Source organism: Notamacropus eugenii, chromosome 4 (assembly GCF_028372415.1).
Source record: "Notamacropus eugenii isolate mMacEug1 chromosome 4, mMacEug1.pri_v2, whole genome shotgun sequence".
In the NCBI taxonomy this organism is placed as follows: domain Eukaryota; kingdom Metazoa; phylum Chordata; class Mammalia; order Diprotodontia; family Macropodidae; genus Notamacropus; species Notamacropus eugenii.
The window spans coordinates 201308316-201318020 of NC_092875.1; the positions used below are offsets into that span (position 1 = coordinate 201308316).

Consider the following 9705-nt stretch of genomic DNA (forward strand, 5'->3'; position numbering starts at 1 on the left):
ATTTTCTGCTGAAGATTTGTGCATCAGATGACTTTCTTATCACCAACACTGTTTTTCGTTTACCTAAATGCAATAAAACTTCACAGATGCACTCTCACAGCAAACATTGGCATCTAATAGACTACATGATTGTAAGGAGAAGAGACAGACAAGATGTGAGAGTGACAAAGCAATGTGTGATGCAGAGTGCTGGACTGATCCTTTCCAAGCTAAATATTCACATTCATCAAAAGTGCTGCCCGCAAGGCAAAATGACTACCAGAAGAATTAATGTCAACAAATTAGAGCTCTACTCTGAGCACACACAGTTTGTTACTGACTTGGAGGGAAAGTTGGGCAAACACACAGTTGGCAACAGTGAAGCAGAAAGGGAGTGGGCAGCTTTCAGAGATTTGGTGTACAGCACTGCATTTGCTCATCTGGGTCAGAACACTTGCAAACACCAAGACTGGTTTGATGAAACTGATGGGAAAATTCAGAAGCTGCGAAACGAAAAATGAGAATTCCACAGGATATACCAACAGGATAGTTCATCCACCTCTGAGAAGACAGCATTTAATTTCATCTAACGCAAAGTAGAAGCAAAGCTTAGAGAGATGCAGGACTCCTGGCTCAGTAAGAAGGCAGATTAAATTCAGTTTTATGCTGACAGTAACAATCCAAAGTGCTTTTATGATTCCCTGAAAGCTATTTATGGACTAAAAACCTATGGTGTGTCAAACTACTCAGTACTGATGGAGCCACGTTGATTAGTGATAAGGACATGATCCTAGAGAGATGGGCTGAACACTTCCATAGTGTTCTCAACAGACCATCATCAATCAATGCTGAGGCCTTTGACTGTTTACCTCAGGTTGAAGTCAATCCCTCCTTAGCTGAACTTCCAGCTGAAGAAGAGGTTTCGAGGGTTATTAGGCTCCTTTCATGTGGCAAAGCACCTGGTGCTGATTGTATTCTAGCTGAGATTTACAAGGTAGGGGGACCATTGCTCATACAAAAACTGACTGAAATTTTCCAGGTCATATGATAAGAGGAAGTTATTCTCCAAGAGTTCAGGGTCCATTGTCCATCTCTATAAAAATAAAGAGAATAGATTGCCCTGCGACAATCACAGGAGGGTCTCTCTTTTAGTCACTCCTGGAAAAACTCTTGACAGAGTCCTTAATAGGCTGATCCTTCACCTGTAAGATGGTCATATACCTGAGAGCCAGTGTGGCTTCAGAAAGAGCCAAGGAATAATCAATATGGTGTTTGCTGCCCAGCAACTCCAGTAGAAATGCCAGGAGCAGAACAGAGGTCTGGTACACAATGTTTGTAGATCTGACCAAGGCCTTTGACACTGTTAGTTTTGAGGGCTTATGGAAAATTATGTCAAAATTTGACTTCCTGGAGAAATTTATCAGTATTGTATGTCAGTTTCATGATGGCAAGTTTGCCTGGGTTTTGGATAGTGGACAATGCTGTTGTGCCTTCCTGGTCACCAATGGAGTGAAACAGGGTTGTGTTCTTGCTCCTGTGCTTTTTGGTATGATGTTTTCAGCATGTTGTCAAATGCTTTCAATGAGGATGAACATGGCATCAAGGTCAACTACCATACTGATGGTAAGTTCTTCAATTTGAAATGCTACAAGCCAAGACCAAAGTGGAGGGGGTGTTGGTGCATGATTTTATATTTGCAGATGATTGTGCACTCAGTGCAGCCTCTGAAGCTGAGATGCAACAAAGTATGGATCATTTATCTGCTTCCTGTGCTAATTCTGGCCTAATAATTAACCCCAAGAAAACACAGGTGCTTCCTCAGCCACCACCACACCATCCATACATGGAACCATTGGTTACAACGAAAGGAGAAGTTTTGAATGGTGTGGATAAGTTCACTTACCTTGGTATTGTACTTTCCAGGGATGTACACAATGACAATGAGGTTGATGCACTCATTGCCAGAGCTAACTCAGTGTTTGGGAGGCTCTGAAGAAAAGTTTGGGAGAGAAAAAATGTTAGACTGTGTGTTAGAAATAATGAAGTGACTTGCACTTGTTTTGAGTGAGGGAGGGCTGTGCAGGTCACCAGCCTCACTTCTCCTCCAGAGCCATCTGAATCCAGTGACCAGATATTCATCAGGATGCCTGGAGATGACCCAGGATAAGGCAATTGGGGTTAAGTGACTTACCCAAGGTCACAAAGCTAGTGAGTGTCAATTGTCTGAGATGAGATTTGAACTCAGGTCCACCTGACTCCTGCATTGGTGCTCTATCCACTGCACCACCTAGCTGCAGGTCTATAGAGCCATTGTGCTGATCTTGTTGTATGCCTGTGAAACATGGACAATCTACCAGTGCCATATCAGGAAACTGAATTGCTTTCATTTGAACTCTTAGGAAGATTCTGAGGATGACCTGGCAGGATAAGGTACCAGACACTGAAGTCTTTGCTTGAGCTGAACTGCCAAACATTCAAACTATGCTTCAGAGAGCACAGCTCTGATGGACTGGTCACATTGTTTGAATTCAAAAAAACGCTTGCCAAAAAGACTATTTGATGGAGAACTCACATGGGGCAGGTGATCACATGGTGGTCAGAAGAAGCTATACAAGGACACTCTCAGGGTGTCTTTCAAGAACTTTAGATTTGACTGTGCAACATGGGAGATATTGGCACAGGACTGCTCAGCATGGCATGCCCGCATCAGAAGGGGTGCTGTGCTCTATGAGCAAAGCAGAATTGAGACAGCACAAAGTAAACATAGAATGAACAAATTTGGAGTATCCACCCCAAATATTCATACGAACTATCTGTGCCCAACCTGTGGTAGAGCATTCCGAGCTCATATTAGTCTGATCAGCCACAGTCAGACACACTGAAACTTTACTTTATCAAGGTGATGTCATTTTGGTCCTCTTCAAAAATGAAGGACAACAACCAACCAATTAGCTGTGTGATCATGGGTAAGTTACTTAACCCTATTTGCCTCAGCTCATTTATAAAATTAGCTGGAGAAAGAAATGACAGACTACTCAAATATCTTTGCCAAGAAAATCCCAAATCAAGTCACAAAGAATCAGACATGACTGAACAATGAAAACAATAATAAATACCATACAGAAGATAGGCTTTTGTAGATCAGGGCATCAAACTCAGAAATAGGGCCACTAAACTATAATTAAGAGTCTCTATGGGCCACATATTGATTTAGAAACATACAAATTAATATTATCTATGTTTATTGAATTTTTACTTATTTTGTTAAATATTTCTCAGTTACATTTTAATCTGATTCTGGTGGCACTCAAGAGTATTGTCCACTGCATGTCCTCATGGGCTCATGTTTGACACCTCTGAGTAGATAGCATAATCAAATACATAGTTCTGTTGATGGGGTATGGGCTCTGGGAACCCCCTTGAATTCTCCTTGAATCTTCCCAGTTGATCTGACATTTGCCTGAGGCCATAAGCCCTCCATTATCGCTATGTCCAAATCTGTGTTACCCTTAACCTAGCCTAGCCCTCCATGGTCCATTGTCTTCACATAGCCTTTAGCTACTTCCCACCCTTAATCCCATTCTCTTGGTTCCTGGTGTCTCACCTCTAGTCACTCCAGTCTACTGGCCACTCCCATCAAAACTATCCCCAAACTCCTCCTCTAGTCACCCCAGACTACTTGGCCAGCACTAGATCTCTCCCAAAGTCTTTTGAACCTCTTTTGCCAATTGAGTTAGCCTATTTTTCAAGGTGTTATTTTCTTCAGCAATTTTTTGGATCTCCTTTAGCAAGGTGTTGACCTACTTTTCATGCTTTTCTTTCATCTCTCTCATTTCTCTTCCCAGTTTTTCCTCCACCTCTCTTACTTGATTTTCAAAATCCTTTTTGAGCTCTTCCATGGCCTGAGTCCATGGTATATTTATTTTGGATGTGTGGGATACAGAAGCCTTGACTTTTATGTCTTTCCCTGATGGTAAGCATTGTTCTTCCTCATCTGAAAGGATGGGAGGAGATATCTGTTCACCAAGAAAGTAGCCTTCTATGGTCTTACTTTTTTTCCGTTTTTTGGGCATTTTCCCAGCCAGTGACTTGACTTCTGAATTTTTTTTCCACACCCACCATGCCTCCAGATCCACCCAGCCAGTGCTTGGGGTCTGAGATTCAAATGCTGCTTCCCAGCCTCAGGGCTTTGGGTGGGGGTGGGGCTGCTATTCAGTGTGAGATTAAGTTCAGGTGCTCAGGTGGGGGCAGGGCCGCCTCACGGGGCTCAGTTCCCTCAGGGGGTTTATGCAGAGACCTTCAACAATGGATCAGAGCTCCTGCCTGCTCTTTAAGCCCCTGTCCACCACCGCCCCCGCTGCTGCCTCCCCAGGGAGCCTGAGTTATGGGGATACCCCACTCCCCTCTTGACCAGCCAAAGAGACCCTCTCACCAACCCTTGTCACCTGTGGGTGGAGGGAACTGTGCAGCCGCTGGAGATTCCATCCCTGAGGCCCGCTGGGATCGGCTCCTCTCGGTGCCACGCGGCCAAGGCAGGGCTGGGCTGTGCTCCTGGTCCAGTGCACGACGGACCTTTCGTGTCAGGTTTTCAAGTCTCTCTGGAACAGAAATCTCCTTCACTTTGTTGCTCTGTGGCTTCTGCTGCTCCAGAATTTGTTGGGAGTTCTTCTTTACAGATATTTTATGGGCTGTGGGTTGGGAGCTAGCATATGTGTGTCTTTCTACTCTGCCATCTTGGCTCCTCCCCCTCTACTCCACCATATTGGCTCCTCCCCCCAAAGTCTTTCTGTATATAAGATCCATCTTGATTCCATGAAGGGGCTCAGATTCAATCTGACCAGTTTGCCAATACAAGCATCACAAATGTTCAGATTCCTTAGGAGTCAAGTCAATGTTCAGTTCCTTAAGAGTCTATCCAATATGGCAGATCTTTCACAAACCTTGTTTTTATTTGAAATAAAATTTGAGTCGAATTAATTTGGTCAGGACCCATGTGTCACTATTTCAGGGTCCAGTAGACCTCAATACTGTCGTTAAGTTTAACTTGTAATTTCCTGATTTCTGCTTCATTAATGTAACTTCTGTAGTTAATATTAGCATACTTTATTAGGAATAGGGAATAGAGATGGGATCTATGATTTCACTGGTATAAAGAATGTGTAGATGAAGAAATTCCCTCTACTAATGCAGGTCTTAACCTTCTCTATAGGCTTGGAAAGTTAGTTGTCCAGAGCATTGAGGTTGTGACTTTCCCAAGGCCACACAGCCAGTACATAAGAGACAGTCTCTAGATCTAAGTTTTCCTGTCCTACCTCTTTATCTGTTTTGCCACTTTCATAAATATTTAAAAATACCACTCTCCACCCCCACCCCCAAAGGGCCTGATTACCTTTTGTCTGGACTACTATAATAGACTCCTAACTGATCTCCTTACTTCAAGGATTTCCCCACTTCAATATGTCTTCTGTGGGGCTGCCAAAGTTGTTTTTCCAAAACACAAGTCTGACCTTGTCATCTCCTTACTCAATAAACTTTAGTGTCTCCCCATTACCTTTTTGAGCAAATATAAACTCCTGTTTGGCATATAAAGCTCTCTACAACTTGACCTTTTCTTGCATTTCCAGTCTTCTTACACATTACCCCCTCCATACATTATGTAGTCTAGCCAGAGGTGGGGAACCTGCAGCCTCGAGGTCACATGTGGTTCTTTGGGTCCTCAAGTGAGGCCCTCTGACTGAATCCAAATTTCTCAGAACAAATCCCCTTAATAAAAGGATTTGTTCTGTAAAACTTGGACTCAGTCCAAGGACCTAGAAGGCCACATGTCACCTTGAGACTGTAGGTTACCTACCCCTAAGTCTAGCCATACTTATGGGGTACAGGATCTAGAAAACCACCTCCAAACTCTCTTTGAACTTTCCTACTCAGTCAAGTTTATAGTGTTCACCTAAGGCATCTACCCATTCTAGTAATACTCTCAATTGACTTTTCTTTGTGGCCCAAGTTCAGTCTCCCAATTCTCTACTCCCAGCCCTTCATTTTCTGTTACCTCTAGATCCTTCTGGCTATTTCCCACTCTTAATCCTAGCTAGACCTCATTTTTCCCTTGGTCAAGTGGTGGTCCATGTTCCTGGCATTCTGGTTCTTCTGTGTTACCTCCTAGTTACCCCAGATTACTTGGCCACTCCCAGAGCCCTCCCACAGTCTTTCTGTATATAAGATCCATCCTGCTTCTATTAAAGGGCTCCAATTCAATTTGGCCCACTCATATTGACAAGTGTCACAAATGCTCAGATTCTTTAAGAATCTGGCCAATATTGTGGATTTTTGGAATCATGCCCACCTAAACTTTGTTTTTTGACTGAAAAGAAGGCTTGGGTCAAATTCATTTGGGTATATAGCTATTTCAGGGTCCCAGCACCCCTAAACCTCAATACCCAGTGTCTAGAAGTCACAAGAAATAAGAATCTGAAGTCTTCAAGCTCTCACCAACTCTACACTTCACATATGTCTGAGGAGTAATCACACTCCATTGATGAGGAGAATCTTATATAAGTAGCTCTTATATACTTACTCTTATATAACTTATATATAACTCTTATATACTCTTATATACTTACAATATGGGAGAAATACACATCACTGAGCAGTTGATATAAACATTCCACATTATTTTCACTTTCAACCAAGTTCCAACATTTATAAAATAATTAGGCATAAAAAGAAAGTGAAATGTAATTGTGCCAAAGTATTTCTTTAGGGTCTATTATTCGTCCATGAATAAGAATCTGAGCAAAAACCTACAAAATCATGGCACAACAAGCTTGTGATGAGTTCACTGGACAACAGCATTAATCTTGGCAAATGCTATCCTTTCATTCTACAGGCAAATATCTGGATGACTCATTTGGAATTTTGTCTTCACCTTTAGCTATTTTCATTTTGAGAATGACTCCTTAACATGGAGCCATATAAAATTTGTAAGAAAAGAAACTATTTTTTAACTGGATGGATGATTTAATCTTGGTAGAAGACTCCCTGATGAGGAGTTCCTGTATCAATTTCTAGCTCTTGACTAGGTATTCTCAGTTCCCTTTGGAATTTCTGAGGTTGCCAAGGCATGGATCATAGAATACCTTTATTACAGATAATAAAGAATATAGAAAGCACTCATCCTCAAGCCCATAGACAGTCAAGAAAAAAAAAGATCCAGTGCTTGCAATTTCAGGGACAAGTCAATAAAAAGCTTTATTTTGTAGTGACTCATAAAGAAGTCAAGTTTTAATGGGAAAAGCTATAAATATGAGTAGCTTCTTACAAATATTTTTAGTATGGGAGGTATCTAGGTGAATCAGTGAATAGAGCACTGGTCCTGGAGTCAGGAAGACCCAAGTTCAAATCCAGCCTCCTATACTTACTAGCTGTGTGACCCTGGGCAAGTCATTTAACCTCTATTTTGCCTTAATCCACTGGAGAGGCAAATGGCAAACCACTCCAGTATTTTTGCCATGAAAAACCCCATGGACAGTATGGTCCATAGTGTCATAAAGAGTAGGACACAACTGAATAACTGAGCAACAGCTAATTTCTAGAATACAAAAAACATATAGTTGTTCTCTGTTCATAAATGATCAAGCATTGATCTTGAGAAAATTTTGATGTGTTCTAAAAGACATGACAGAATTTCTAATTAGCTAGATATTATTAACTTCAGGTTCCAAGAAACTGTGGACTTTGTCTTTTCTAGAGTGTAGGAAATAAAAACATAGGGGATTGATATGACTACCCATTTACACTGGAATGGAAGTTTATTCCATAATAGGCCTATTCATGTGAAAAGAAAGAAAATACATACCTCTACTCAACCACACCCCCCAGACACCACACTACCTTTTCTGAGGATGTTTACAGTTAGTTTTGATATATTATCTTCCTAGGATTGAGGCCTCTAATATGGGGAAAGAACTGATGGTTGTTAGAGATTTGAGCAAGCAAACTTTTCCTCAAAAACTTATATAATCGGCGTGGCGGTGCGGGAGTGCTGGAGGGCTGCCTTGGCTCCTAGCCCCCGCTCCGGGAGGAGAGCCGGCGGCCGGCGCAGCCCGGATCCTGCCCCGCGCGATGCTGCTGCCCCGGGCGATGCTGCTGCCCCGGGCGTGCCGGGCGTCCGCCGCTGCCCAGATACTGTGTGTAAGGCTAACTAGAAATAGGAAACACCATCAATCACGCCTTTACAGTGTACCGGTGCCATCTGATGAGGTAGTCATTAATTACAGATACGGTCTTCCTTTGATAACTCTCACTTTGCCATCAAGACAGGAGCGCTGTCGTTTCACAGTCAAACCCATGTTAACCACGGTTGGTTCATTTCTCCAGGACATCCAGAATGAGGACCGAGGTATTAAAACTACAGCTGTCTTCACCACAGATGGGAGCAGAATTCCATCTTCAATCTCAATGGAGATTTTGCTTACGAATGATTTTAAACTCATGATAAATGACATGACATATGATGTTCATTGTCCTAGGAAAGAAAAACTGAGCAGCGAGCACATGACCAACATGGACGACATCAAGTCCTTGGTACAGAGACTCTTTACTGCTTTGCATGTGGAGGAGCATCAGGTCAAGAAGGAACGCAGTTTACTGGAGAAAATTGAGGAGCTGAAGGAGCAGCTCCAGCCCCTGGAGGAGCTGAAAGCTAAAATTGAAGCTGGCTCAGAGGCCAAAACCAACAGACTCTTGTGGACCGGCTTGGCCTTGATGTCCACTCAGGGTGGAATCTTGGCATGGCTCACGTGGTGGGTGTACTCCTGGGACATCATGGAACCCGTCACCTACTTCATCACTTTTGGTAGCTCCATGACCTTCTTCGCTTATTTCCTCCTCACTCGACAGGATTCTTCTTACTCACTCATTAAGAATCGACAATTCCTCTATTTCTTCCACAAAAGACTGAAGAAGAATGATTTTGATGTGCAACAGTATAACAAGTTAAAAGAAGATCTTGAAGAGGCTGAAGAGTCTCTGCAACGTCTGCGCCAGCCTCTCCACTTGAGGTTACCAATCCAGGAAATCAAAGAGAAGAATTGACACCTGCTTTTATTATTTTATGAATGCTTATTAGTTTGTCTTGGAAACTGGATGTTCAATGACTGTCATTATAGATTTGAATGTTTCAATAAATTTTTTTTTAGTTAATGAAAAAAAAAAAAACTTATATAATCTCTGAAGACTTACAGCCCTACCAGGGAGTTGAGGACCCTATAAGGAAAGAACTTGAAGTTTCTAGATCAGCCTACTCTCTTCTAGACATGTAAAGACTACAGTGATACAACATACCGTAACGATCACAGGATCAATGATGGACCAGAACTGGCTTTGTTACTGTTGCTCCTTCATTTTGGCTTCTGTAGTTCCTGGTTTATGTCAGGAAGTCCTTAGCTTGGTACAGGAGTTTGCCTTTGCCACTGCTTATGTTTGCTGGTTAGTCATTTCATGACTCCATGTAAAAGCAAGCACTCTGACATAAACAGGACGGCCTGTTATCATAGGTTCTTTGATCTGCTTTTCTAAAAGGAAAGGCACTTTTGGGAGGTCAACAATCACTTTAATCAAGCACATGTCTCATTCACTTAGTTCAGGGGGAAAAGTTAGCACCCTGAACTTCAGAGAAATAAAGATCAACAGACAATTCATCCAGCTGCCTGACATAAGCAATACATA

General features: G+C 42.3%; 1 pseudogene; it reads left to right on the forward strand.

Annotated features, from left to right (window-relative positions):
- Window positions 1–8007: 8007 nt before the first annotated feature.
- Window positions 8008–9174, forward strand: LOC140500940 (calcium uniporter regulatory subunit MCUb, mitochondrial pseudogene; annotated as a pseudogene).
- The last annotated feature ends 531 nt before the right edge of the window (window positions 9175–9705 follow it).